Consider the following 14,428-nt stretch of genomic DNA (forward strand, 5'->3'; position numbering starts at 1 on the left):
CTCACTCTGTGGTCTATGTGAGTCCTAATGCCCCAGTATAGTGACAGGGACACTATACTGTAAAAAAGGCGCCATCCTTTGGATGAGATATAAAACCAAGTTCCCGATTCTCTGTGGTCATTAAAAATCCCAGGGTGTTTCTCAAAAAGAGTAGGGGAGTAGCCCTGGCATCCTGGCCAAATTTCCCATTGGCTCTTTCCAATCATGGCCTCCTAATAATCACCACCTATGAACTGGCTTCATTAATCCGTTCTCCTCCCTACTAATAGCTGGTGTGTGGTGAGTATTCTGGTGCACTATGGGTGCTGTCGAATCATCCAGGTGGAGCAGTTTGAGTGGAGTGTCCAGAAAAGTGTAAGCAATTAATTAATTAAAGATAAATCCCTTCATTAATTATTATGAGGAACTGCTACAAAGAATATTAGAAAATCCCTGTTATTCTGCCAGGGTTTTTCTGCACAGCATATCACAGTTAAACCTTTGTACAAAATGTAATACTTGTTTTTGTTTATAAAAACACAAATATGGACATATGTAACATCCAGGTTGTATCCTGTTTTGTCCCTATTGTCTTCCTTTTAGGCTGCTGCTCAAATATGAGATGGTTTCTGTTAAAATTGCATGGATACAATTTAGAATAGACACAGAAAGGGGCATTAAAATAAGTAGTGAAATCATTATACAGAGGTTACATACAGTAACTCAATGTCCCGAAGTGAGGCAACATAGCAAAAAGTGTACGTTGTGGATTGATTATAAAGAGCCTCTTTTAAATCCTGTGTTCTATACCGAAACAACTTGCTCACATTGGCAGCATATAGTATATGACTAAGCCTCTTTCATTTCTTGGCTTAAGTATCATATAAATACATACATGTAGGATATTACAATAAGACCACAGTGAAAGGTAGCAGTTCTGCTGAAATGAATTATGGTATACAAAGACCGGAGGTGGAATACTGTATATTGCCTAATGTATCTCAGCAGTCCAAACTGAGGTGATATGCCTTTCATGGCAAATATATATTAAAAAATGTAACATGACATACTGTATATAGCAGATTTTAAATATTCTAAGTTATGTAAGTGCTGAATCTTTATAACACAACTTTTTATACCAGTGCATATGTAGTATTTTGGAAACATATATTGTATACCCTACAGTTTCTGGCTGAATTAATTCAGAAGGATTCAAGGCTGAAACTGGGGTGTTTGCCATTTTCTAAAAAACAACATTTATGTAATAAAAAGTAATGAGATAAGTGAAATAGGAACAGGGCTTTAATTCCACAGGAAGTAGCCGTGGAATCTGTGCGAGGCTCAGCAGTCCACTGTAGGCAAAGTAAATACAACACATAAATCCAGCCTGGCTTTTTTATGTAACTAAGTAGTAGCACAGACATTGAGTTGAGCAATAACTCAACTGTTTGACAACTATAGACAAATTATTCGCCTTCTGTTTCAAAAAGGATCATCTCTGGTAATTTACATAGAGCAACATACTGTAATACTAAAAACTGATTAAAAAAAGTCTCTAATTGTTTTGCATTTCCATAATGATTATGTTTTCTAAACAACAGCACAGGTTTTTAACAAAGTACAAAATGTACTGTGTTTGAGGACAGATGAAAAGTAACATCCTGAAGCACATAATGTGTATTTATTTTTAGCTGAGATATCTCTTTGTCAATTCACAATCCCAACATTGTCTCCCCTCTATGTGGGACTCTGTTAGCTGTGGAAAGGTCTGCTGCTCAAGATGTTTGTGACTGCGTTCTACAAAGCCTCTTCAGAATGATTCTGAATAAAGGACGTTTTATCACCAGTATAAATAAAAAGGCTATAAAAAATAGGATTTCCATTTCCATTTACTAATGTTTTATAGGGTTTCATATTAATTTGCACTTCAAATAGAATATTTAAAAGAAAATTTTGGAATTTACTGTTTGTTGGGGATACCGTTGACACATAAACTACTTTGTGTACAAAATGTGTTATGAAATCATTTACAGAGTCTTAAACGATCAGGAGAGAGGACCTAAACTTAGGACATGCACAGCTCATTATAAATACTGTATGAGTAGCAATTGCCTCTTTCCTCGTTTTCATCATTTTGCATCCTACCCAATGCAACAGGCCGTTTAGTCTGGTTGATGAGACTGCTGTAGTGCTATAGTCTACCAATACAAGAGGCTGGCTTTTGAGAAAGCAGATTGCACTGTTGTGTCTCTGAGCATGTATTTGGATTTTGCTTAATGGACTCCCCAGCTAAAGAAAGAAAGGCTTTAATATTTGTTTTTTATGCCATCGCATACTGCATGTATCGTAGAATCTGTAGTACTAAAGAGCCATAATACATGATTCCATTGAATACACGAAAACCATTAAAGTTGCAGGTGAAGGTTTTTTGGGGGATAAACTAGACTTCACCGCCAAAATCAGTAACTCTAAAATCATCCACTCGTATGCCCTTCCCAGAGTGTATCTGACTCTTTGTTGACATCATACGACTCTACCCCCTCGCTCTGTGTTTGCTCTGTCTGGGGGGTAGGTGGGAATTTGAGAGAGTTCAGAGGTGTCCAGTACTTTTGGCTGCAAAGTAAAAAGGTCTCTTTTTCTTTGTTTTTATAAATAGATATATCGAATAATATATAAAAAAACTTTGTTTATAGGCCACCTTTCATACAAATAGCAGCTCAAAATGCGTTACAAACCAAGCAGTAAAATAAAATCTTAAAATTAAGAGACATACTGTACTTTCTGTCGTAAAGGTACTCTTGGTACTGGTACTCTTCTATACACTTAGTGCTCTTTCTGGATAATGTGTTTAATCACAGCCTCTCACAGTGATAGAAATGGATCTGATTTGCTGGTCCAACTGTGACTGAAGAGACACTAGTGCTATGTTTGGAGCCTCTGCCTTCCCTTCTTTGGCCCATTCCCAGAATTGATATGGAACTCGTGAGAGCAACCATGGAGAGCATCCATGAAGGGGACAATGGTAGTTTGGGCTATGGCTGCAGACACAGTTACAGCCCTTTATAGGGAGCTTCTGTATTAACTGCCTGACTCATCTTAGTGGTCCTTCACTAGAAGCCCAATACACGAATACCTGTATGGGTGATGGAGGAATGAGTTACAGGAAATTAAAAAGCAAATGCAAATACATTTCTCTTGAAGAAAGTCTGCATTTTCATAGAACAAAAATGGCTGCAGTCTCATTCTTTTTGTTATCCTGCTCCTCTGGAATTATTATTTTGATAGTGTTGATGTGCCTTTACTCTAAAGTGAAATATAACATTAGTAGTTAATGGTTAATTAATTCAGAGTGTATATTTCTGACGTCATCGAATTAACCGTGCTTATGTTGCATATTCTGTATTTTTCATTATTTCTACTTGGTAATTTACAAGTTATTTATTTGTTTATTTACTGTACAGTTTGTATCTGTGGGGAAGGAGAAGTGAATTATTATTATTATTATTATTATTATTATTATTATTATTATTTACACTACTTAACTGTGAAAAAGTAGGCATTGTTTGTTGTATGGAAGGTTAAACTAACCTGTTCAGAATCATATTCTTTTAAAAGGAAATTCCTCAGCATTATCTCAAAGGACTTCCATTATGCTGCAACATTATTAGTTCAAATGCTTTCACAATTATAAAATATGTGTAAATGATAGGATTACACAAATTTGGATTGTCCAAAAAACAAATTAGCAATGTGTAAAGTGTAATTACATACAAATACTGCTTGATGTGCAAACCTCACACCCAACCAGGACGTTGTTGGAGCAGTGACCTTAAACCTGGTTTTCAACACAAAATAACAACAAAAGCATAAGGAGACTGTTGAATATAGTGCAAAATGTCACAATTTAACAATAAGAAGGACAAGGATTAGTCTTAATGGGATTACATGGCATAGCATAAGCACCGGTTTCTAAATGGGATGAGGGATTGGTTGGCATTGTTTAGAGGGAGAAACACTCTGTTCTGCTTCGTTTGGTAAGTGGTTGACATTTTGTAGTTATGAATCTTCATAAAGAGAGACCTATACATGTGCTAGCAAAGTGACTGGATACAAAAACTACTCCAACAACCTTCTCGGCAATAATTCTACATATCAGTCTCATCTCATGCAACCAAAAAATGTCTCTGGTGATAGAGTAAACAGAGAGCCTTTATCAAGCTCTTAAGTCAAGACACCCCCTGAGAAATTCAGCTGAATCTGGGAGCTATTCCAAAAATAATTTGCCCGCTCCAGAGCTAACAGCAGACATGGGTTGAATATAAATTAGTTTGGATCTCTAAGCAGGCAGAATCAGATGGAACTACAGTCTCCCTTATGTTTCTTTTGCTGCTCAAGTGTCATCTTCTCATCTTTTTTACATACAAGTAAATGTATATTTACTTATTTAAATGTGTATTTTATGGCTTTTAACATTGCATTTCACAGACTCATTTGTCAGTTTGCACACTATTTGGAAAACTGTAATTCAAAAACCTACAAATTTTTGCTTGTGGGAACTGAATCAAAAGATTTTAAGCTAATTATCTTTGTAAACATAAAATAATAACAGTATTTTACAAAACATTTTTATGGCTGCTTATACAATTATTTTCTGCCTTTCCCTGAAAAATACAAATAGGCAGGTCTTCCATTGGTTGCATATCCACTTAACTGTGAGGTCAATTTTACATTTAATGTTATTTTATTCTTCTCTAAATACAATATTTCAATAAAAACAAAAAACATTTATTCTTATTCACATTACTTTGAGATGTAAAACAAGGACTAACGTTAGCCCAAGGTGTAAAATGTAAAAATTAGTTTACATTTTACACCTTCTAGATTTTTATTTTGCTTGTGTAAGAAAAGATACATATTTGTCATGTAATGTGCACAGAGCAAGGAAAAAATGTATATGTGATGTGATGTGTTCCACCCATGTAACCCTCATTTTCAGACCTATTGTTGCTTGTACTGTGATTTCAATCACAGAAGGACATCTTCTTTCTTGTAATGATTAACCCTTGCACTGACCCTAACACTTATTTCTGTGTGCCTCTGATTTACTCTGATTGGCTGCTTTTCTCATTTCTCTAATTCAGATGCAATCAAACATCATTTGTGAAATACCAAATTTTCCAAGACAATGTTTAAAGTAGTGTACTCAGTGACTGGTGTCACTGACAATAACTACATAGTCTGGTTGGTGGCATGGACCAATTTGCTGAATAATCTCCAAGCCATTTCTGTGTCATTAATCATTTACTAATACAAAACTACATCATTTTCTACAGATCTCTGATGGTGCATCTCTGTTTTAGATGAGAGCAATTATTCATGACCATTATAGATATTGGGTCTCTACACTTTCTTTGATGTTTGCATGAATTTAGCATTTTGAAATAGATGTGCGTGCAAGATTTTTTATCTTTTCTTTTGGGGGGATGTTACTGTGCTGTCAGTGTAGTGGAATCGACTTCTCATTAAATTTGGACCAGTCCTGGAGAGCATGAGCATATGATCTCAAGTGAAAGACTAATAGGATTAATTACTTCAAAGGTTAAATAAGTCATAAAAATAAGAGCCAGGCTTTATGGGTAAACTAAAAATCTAAAATATTAAGCATTTGGAAACAGTGGAAAATTACATAAAGGAAGTCAATAATTGCTTGGTAAATTTGGGAAGAATTCAGGTGAAATAAAATAAAAGACATGTTCTTTACAGCTTAAGAAAATGCCTACTCTTTGTGCGAGTTGGAAATTAAAATCAAACTGATGACTCATTGTAGCACTATTGCTGTTGCCTCCCTCCCAAATAACTGGGCTATATTTCTCTGCTTGACATGATATGTATTTTTTTACATTGATCCTAAAGCAGGAAATTGCCCTGCTTTAGGTTTCATAATGTCAGTTCTTTAATGATGTTGAGAAGGCTCTGTGTGCATGCTTGAGCTTTTTATTTGCCTCCCAAAGCCCCAATCATTCTGAAGGGCACAGAGAGGGCAGCTAACTAGGTTAGGCAGTTGTTTTTGAGTATAGGGCAATATTCAAACAAAGTCATAATGCAGTATGCATGTAAACTTTGCTTTGCAAATTGGTGTTATATTTGGCTTTGAAACTTAAAAGGGCTTCTCTTCATTTTGCAATGACTTGGCTTTTAGTGAACATATGCAAAATACTCACAAAGACAAAGACATGACAGCAAAGAAGCTATAAATGGACTATATGAGTGCCTGGCAGGTAGAATAATGTTCATTTTATGTGCTTGATGCTTACTGATGCAGCTACTACATATTGTGACATACGCTTTCATTTTTCACTGCAAGTTGTCTAAAGATGCCATTGAGTTTAAAGTTATTTACAGATGCAGCCATTCAAAATAGGTGGGGTATTTCCTGGTATACCCTGGTGGGCGTATCGCATCAAAATGCAGTATCACGTAGTATCACGCGGTGTATTGCGTCATTTGACGTCATGCCGGAAAGTATCCGGAATCACCTTGTTAAACCGCCAGGAGGAGCCAATAAAGCTTAACCTCTCATGTACAGTACAGCATTTGAGCTTTTAAATTAAAACTGTGTATTACAGCATGTTAATCATCAGTCATTAAAAAGTTGGTATATTTTATGAAAGCAAGATTGCTCAGTTGGACAAAAGTACACAACCTACCTTTATCAGAAATATTTATGCATCAAAGCCTTTACCGAAGATGTTACTAATAGCATTGATAATGAATGACTTTGGAGAAGCTGTAAACTCAAAGTATTACGCTGGTCCACATTCTTTCTACCCGTCATATTAAACTAAAATACTTTTAGTTTTTTCTTTGACAAACACCACAGCATTTCCTGGATCTAACTAACAAGGACAGTACATTAGCTAGCCAATACGATAAAGGAATGACTTTTTTTGCTAATTTCTTTAGCACATTTGTACAAGCACTTGGAATCTGTCCAAGCCCTACTTTGTCAGGCATTTTCTTTTACTGCAACGGACATAAAAACTCCCTTGCTTTCAACAGAGCGTTTCATAATTTCTAACTACGAAAATTATTTAAACTGCGACACTTATCATTCAACCAGAGACAAAATATCACAAGGATCCTCAAGAGCACATCAAAGACTGTATGAAAAGATACTTGTATCAGATACATGAGAATCCAGCCTTTTTTATCAACGCTTTCTTTTCCGTATACCAGATATTATGGAACCACTTCAGCCGGTCAGATTCCAGGAATCGGTACTTTAAAGAAAAAATACAAACCGGTATTCCATTTCTCCCTAAACATTTTAAGCATCGAAGTCTTTAACTAACATGTGAAATAGCGTGTAAAAAAGTGGTAGTTTTAAGCTTTTCTGCGAATATAATATGGAATCGCGTATCTAAAGAAATTAATAACGATATGATTATATTCGTGTACTGCGACAGGGCTGTGTAGGGCTGTTTCGCCTCTTTCTTCAGGTGAATTCCCTAGTAGCCCACTGGTCTATGTGCCTGATTGCTAAACCTCCAGGTTGTGTGTTCAAATCCAACTGGTGCTGTGACTGTTCTTTTTCTTTTAGGAAACATTTCTTTGAAAAAATAGAATAGCAATATTGGACAATTAATTGACTTTTATATTTCTAAATATCACAACATGATCAAATTTAAGTCATTTTAATAACAATGAATAGTCACCTATGCATTACAATATAAACATTTATATTGATTTAAATCAAGTTTTGATTTAAATCACAAACGCGGGTTTAAATCTATGTGTTTTTTGATTCACAATCAGACAAATGCAACATAAATTGATATCTTTATCTCCTAAGTATCTTAATTAACTTTCAGCATAGCTTTCTCCCCGTTTAGATTTATTTTTCTTGGGATCTTGGGATCAAATGTGGAAAGATTAGATTGTAATCGTTTTTATGTTTTAAATACATTTTAGAAAAGTGTAATCTATACTAAAAAGCTGTACACCACCTGCTATAAAGATACATATTGGAATACTTTCAGGCTCGGATAGGACGGACACAAGAACTTAGACTTGCGGATTTAAAGCAAGTTAAAGTCTTGATTTTATATATCACCTTTAAAAGTGGCATCTCAAAGCAATACAGATTACAAAGTAAATACCCAACACTGATTGTACCCATCTGTCATGCTAATAAAGCACCTTGAATTGAATTTAATTGAATTGAATTGAGAGGGGGGGGAGGAGGGCGTGCGAGAGAGCACAGCCAGGACAGACAGGCAAATAAGATACACTCCACAGACATTCACAACAGCGACATATAAAAAAAAAACGTTTGCACATATTGTTAAATTATTGTTTTTCAGGAAGTTAAAAAAACACTTGAATTACTTATCCAGTACTTATCCAGAAATAAAATTATTTTTCATGCAACTAATGTCGGGCAACGTGTTTTTTTTTAATCCAACATTGACAGCCACATCTTAAATCTTGTCAGTCAGCTCTTTTTTCTCTATTTGAATTGTGGTGTTTCAAACAACTTGGGATAACAAGTGGTCTCAAAGTCACCGACAGCTTCAACAACAGATGTCAATTTCCTAAGTCCTTCCTTAGTCTTCCTGAAATTGTCAGATTATGAGTGAATAAAAGCATTTTATTAAAAACACGTTTGTGTTTGTTTGGGAGCTATATTATGTATTTTTCATATGTAAGATATAATGATGTGCTCCTGCTTACACATCACACGACTTTAAAAGCTAAAAAAACAGGTTTCGATTCACATTATCTGGCAAGCCTTGTTTTGTCAAAGGAAAATTCTATTCTACTCTGAGAATGTAGGGGGAGGAAGAATGCCCGTGTTCTTTTCACTGCAATATTATGGACACTCAATTGACTTAAAAAAAAAACATTTTTTTTTTGACAGCTGGTACAGCACCCCACCACGCCCATGCGCCAGCATTATATTCTCATGTACCGGTAGAATATGTTCATTGTCTTCCAATGAAAGAAGGGTTCCTTTCGCCGTAGTCGGGAGACATTAGAAGCTTGCCACGCCCGGACTGTTACACCAACGCATTAGCATGTTAAAGCGATTTCATTGAGGAGCCTAGCTTTCTTAACTAGTAAGTACTGTACTTACTAGGTTTTGGAGGGGGGGAGGTGTCTTTCTCTGGAAATCTCACCCCCTTCTACTTTGAAAATACCAGTGAACTGGTTTAATTCGTCACAGCCAGCACTCCTGCAGAGAGGGGGGTTGTACTTGCAGTGCATCGGTATAGATGCGAAGAGCCAGAGCCGAGTCGAGTCTAGCCATGTGTGAGTCTAGTCTCACAGAGCTTCAACAGCAGATGAGAACTTGTGAGTTCGATTAAGAATGAATAAAAGCATTTCATTAATAACGCGTTTGCGTTTGTCTGGGTGCTGACAAAGTAAAAAAAATGTTTTTTTTTTAATACATTTTAGCAAAGTAATGTACCATAAAATAATTGTGAGACATATTTGGGTTAACATGTTCAGTGTTCAGTGTGTGGTAATTTGTTTGGTGCGAGTGAAGTTTTATTTAATCTCTGACCCAGGGAAAAGTGTGGTGTGGACGGCTAAGGAGAAAATGCAGGCTCGCGCTGTGTCCGTTATTCTTTTTGTCTTTTTGTCATTTTGAGCCAGTGAAAGCTCTGTTGTCCTTCACATGAATGCCTGAATCATTGTACCGAACCCAGGATTTTTCAGTATTTTTTCTTTAAAATACCAATAACAGCAACATAAAGTTTACATAATATGTTGATGTTCCAACATCAACATATTATGTAAATGGCGTGGCAGTATCGTTTATGACCTTTATGACCTTCGTTATGCTCTTCGTTAATGTCTAAGCCAGAACACATCATTATATCTTTTTGTATTTCTTTAAAAAAAAAAAAATCGTTTGCCCAGCCTAACAGTATTGTTGTTATTGTTTTTATCCTGTAAAGCACTTTAAGGAGCCACCTTTAAAAGCGCCATATACAATAAAGTTCATTATTATTACTGTTGTTAATTTGTTGGAGAGGTTAATATTATTACGCAGAAGACAAAGATAGCGATTTATGTTGCATTGTGCATTGTGCATTGTGCTGCTGTAATACAGTTTTAAATAATTAAAAGTCTAAACAGTATCAGCTTTATTTTATGGGTTTTAAATAAAGGCGATTTAAACACGATTTAAATCAATATAAATGTTTATATTGTAATGCATAGGTGACTATTCATTGTTATTAAAATGACTTAAATTCAATCCTGTTGTGATATTTAAAAATATAAAAAGAAGTCATAGCTTCAGCTGGATTCAAACACGCAACATAGGAGTCAGGAACCTAACCCACAGCACCACCAGCAAGGTGACCTGAGGAGTGTTGAAAAAGCCCTACAAACATTATATAATTATATCGTTATTAATTTCTTTAGATACGCGATTCCATATTATTTTCCCTTTTAATCAAATTCTAAAAGTATGCTTGTTGACTCCGGTATCACGTTAGTTAAAGACTTCGATGCTTAAAATGTTTAGGGAGAAATGGGATACTGGTGTGTATTTTTTCTTTAAAGTACCAAGACCAGCCATATACTGTATGTTTATGTTCCAAAATTAATATTGTTTATGGCCTTCAAACACATTACACAGTAAAGACATTTAAATCTTTCTACGACCAACCAACGGACCACGAGTGCCCCTGTCGGTCAACCAATCACGTACCGCAGTATTTTGCGCGAGGCCGTAGCCAATTACAGTCCCTCCGGTACGTGTCTGTACCACGCACTTTGAATGGCTGCATCTGAATAATAAACCTACAGTGTATAACCTTTTCTATTTTTGTATAGTTTTTGTAAGATGTTATCATAATTAAAAATCCACTTTTTAAGTGGATTTATACTTCTTTTGCTTCGTGCAGCTTTTACACCTGTGAATTGAATATTCCATTTTGCCTGAGGGCTGAGAGCTTTTCTGTTTAATGTAATAAATTCCTATTAATTACCCATTCATTTATTCATACGGATTAAACTGTTTTAATGCCAAAAAGACCATGGCTTTTAATTGTTTTAGCTGATATAAAATTGTGAATCTTCTGTGAATAGTGATTACAGCTGTGTCTAGGAAAACACAAGACTGCAATGTGTCCTAAAAAATTGTGCACAACAATTGATCTCTATTTTGAGCTGGGGTGTTGAACACAAGGTACCTCAAACAACTACATCTTAGTAGCACTTGGATTAATTATGTTTACTGCTGAAGCAGTTATGGTGAGAGTCCTGTAATTGACAATAATAAGGAGCTCACTAATATCACAAATCCCTTTTTCATTAAGTAATCAAATAATTAATGGACACCAACAATTCTAATATGAAATATTTCTGTAACATCAGGACTCTTTTTCTGCAATCTGCAGATATCCTGAAAATCTGTTAAACTTAGGTTGCACTGTAAAACTCCTTTGGTAGTTCACTGAAGAACAATGAATTGTGATGAATGAATATCAGCTACTCTCTGGTCACAAAGGCTTTATGTACTGTTGTTACATTAAGTGCATAATATAGTCTTTAAGATGCTCAAATTGAGAAAGAGAAAATAAGGTTCAACACAGCAATGTCATTAACACTCTTGATATTTTCCATGGCATCTTCAAAATTTCTGGAGACAAAATTTCTGACAATCCATCATTATGATGAGTGCTCAGTCCAGAAGTCTCATGATAAAACAAATTAAATTAAAATGTCCCTGGAAAACGTTTGGACCAATGAACAGTATGCAATACTTCAGATTACCTTTATTAAATATCATACTTCTATTGTTGGACTAAAAGTTCATTTTACGTTAGTTTTCTGAAGGAGAACATTAATGAAGAACAAAGGGGAACGGCTGGAAAGTGTTTTTCTTTTCAAAACAAAGGTTTGTTTAAAATACTAAAAATGGTCAATTACATTACATTATATGTTCCATGTATGCAACTTATGCAGCAAAATTGAATTTTAAATATGTGACATTGTGTTAAATGCATGAACATTGTAACTAAGTCACAGAAGTATCAAACAGAACTTATCAGTATAAGATCATGCAACCATGTTCTAATCATTATCTAATGGTTAAAGAAAGAAAGGAATTTTAGCTGTTTTTTTACTAGAGAACCAGTTTATCAGCTATTTTCAATTTTGTATTATGAGACATAAAAAATTTATTTATTTAAAATGACTGTATTTAGGTAAGATATATTAGTGAACTTTAGGTTATTGGCTTCAGATTTCTTTTGTGAGTTATTAATTCCCTACTGTTATACTTAATACTTAAACTCAGCCTTAACAGAGTCTTTATGTCCTTGCAAAAACTTGTAACATAAATTCTTTTTTAACAAATATTTTAGTGTTAATAACTTATTTGTTAAACTTTTATAAAGTATAATTTGCAATTCCTTAACTGAATTGTTACTAATTTATTTTTAATCATGTACAGTTATGCTTTATTTAACTCAATTTTTATTTTCTTCTTCAGGCAAAAAATATTGAAATCTTCTACCGAAACTCTAGCCAGATTGTTTAAAATTAAGCACTAATCTTGATAGATCTTTAGCTTTTAAACTTTATAGATGTGTAGAGTCTAATGAATGAACGTGACAATGAGGCAACTCCTATCAGTTCACACTTGCTGCTCAGGTACAGTTTAAATTGAGTTGTCAATGTGAATTAAATATTGTTAAATGACTTAAATAATAGTGGTGAAAACTAGTGTTGGTTTTGAATAAACTGCTGTTGTTGATAACATACTGTATATAAATTATGACTCATTGTGTCTAAGATAAATACGTCTTGTTCAGTTTTGCTCTTCTAAAACTGCTCTCACCTTTTTAGAATCATACTATTTTATTATTAACTTGTGGCACTTGCAGAATTGAAACCTTTGGTTCAGACAAGGCCACATTTCCATTTAAAATCAGCTCTGAGAGAGGCTTGATGATGTTTTGTTCATGGGTGGTGAAAGTCACTGGAGAGCCCTAGGGCACACAATTTGCATCCCATTTCTGCAGACACAGCTGGAGAGAAGCTCAGAAGGGAATATAATCAGTCTGTAGGGACAGAAAGCTGATTTCCTTTGCCGTCAGTCAGCAATGTAATTGATAGCCTGATAGGCAGCACTTAATTACCACCATTGTGAGCCATTTCATAGGTTAACTAAATGCCACTTAAAAAACTGCATTTGTCTTAAAATAATTGCTAATTATGACCATAATAAAGAGTACAGGAAATCAAGTTGAATTTATTAAAAAAACTACAGTATATGTATACTACTGTATATTAGGATTTTCTACATCAGATGCTGAAAATGGGGTGGAACTGTGGTGCAGTGGTTAACTTTGCTGCTGTGCAGTAGGGCCCAGTGTTCAATTCCAGACCTGGGGAAGGGTTAGCTGTGTGGAGTTTGTATATTCTCCCTGTGTATGTGTAGGTTTCCTCTGGGTGCTCTGCTTTCCTATCACAGTCCAAAGACACATTGGTTGGTTAACTGGCTTCTGTTGAAGCTTGGCCCTGGTGTGAATAGATAAAGCAGTAAGAAAATGGATCGATATTGAAAACAACACTCTTATCTTTCCCTTGAATTTGTTTTCTTTAAGAACATAGAAAGCATTTTCTAAACAATGCTACAAGCTTTGCAACATATACACACCCACAACTGGATTAGTTTAGGCCAGTTTAATCAGAACTTCACTTACATTGTATTCAGAAGTTTACTATTAGGTTCCATATGATACTACTCTGTTCACAGAGTTCCTGTCCCAACTGCATATTTATTCTCATGATAATACCATGTTCCCTGGTAAGTGAAGAGGATTATACAAGACAAGCACAAACACTATAGTAGTTCTCTAAAGATGTTGATGTGTCCACCCTGGCCTTGCTATGCTTTAAGATGATTGAAAATGGACACAGCTGACTGGCGCCACAGAGGCAGCCCCTCTCTCCACTTATAGCATTCATTTGTCTGTAAACAATATGGCAGCTGTTAGAACTAGGGAGACTGGATTAGCTTAAGTGAGCCTAAAAATGTAAAATGACGGAGGTCAGTACTTGACTGAGCCATTGACCTTGATGTCCCTGATGCCACGATGCAGTGAGAGGATCTGAGGTTTAGGGCTCAGACACTCACTAGCCCAACAGATTAGTGTTTCTTGATTACATGGAACACTGGACTACATACAATACAGGGCAACATACTGATCGTCCCATAAAGCTGCTCAACAAGTGTCAACAAGTGTTGGGACCAGGGATTATGTCGTAAATTGGATGAACGTATTAAAGTCTTTGCATTAATACCGAGTAATTAGTTTCTGTGTGTTCTTAGCTGTAGCCTAAGCAAAGCCAAAATAATAATAATCGAATTTCCCACAAATATTGGAGACACAAGATTTAGAATCATTTGAAAAAGAAATGA

General features: G+C 35.3%; 1 protein-coding gene across 1 annotated transcript in view; it reads left to right on the forward strand.

The window, feature by feature from the left end:
- LOC102692282 (neuronal migration protein doublecortin) overlaps positions 1-14,428 on the forward strand; it is an 82,486-nt gene that overhangs the window by 47,188 nt on the left and 20,870 nt on the right. The gene's annotated exons all lie outside the window — the stretch shown is intronic.

The sequence above is a fragment of the Lepisosteus oculatus genome, chromosome 8 (assembly GCF_040954835.1).
Source record: "Lepisosteus oculatus isolate fLepOcu1 chromosome 8, fLepOcu1.hap2, whole genome shotgun sequence".
In the NCBI taxonomy this organism is placed as follows: Eukaryota; Metazoa; Chordata; class Actinopteri; order Semionotiformes; family Lepisosteidae; genus Lepisosteus; species Lepisosteus oculatus.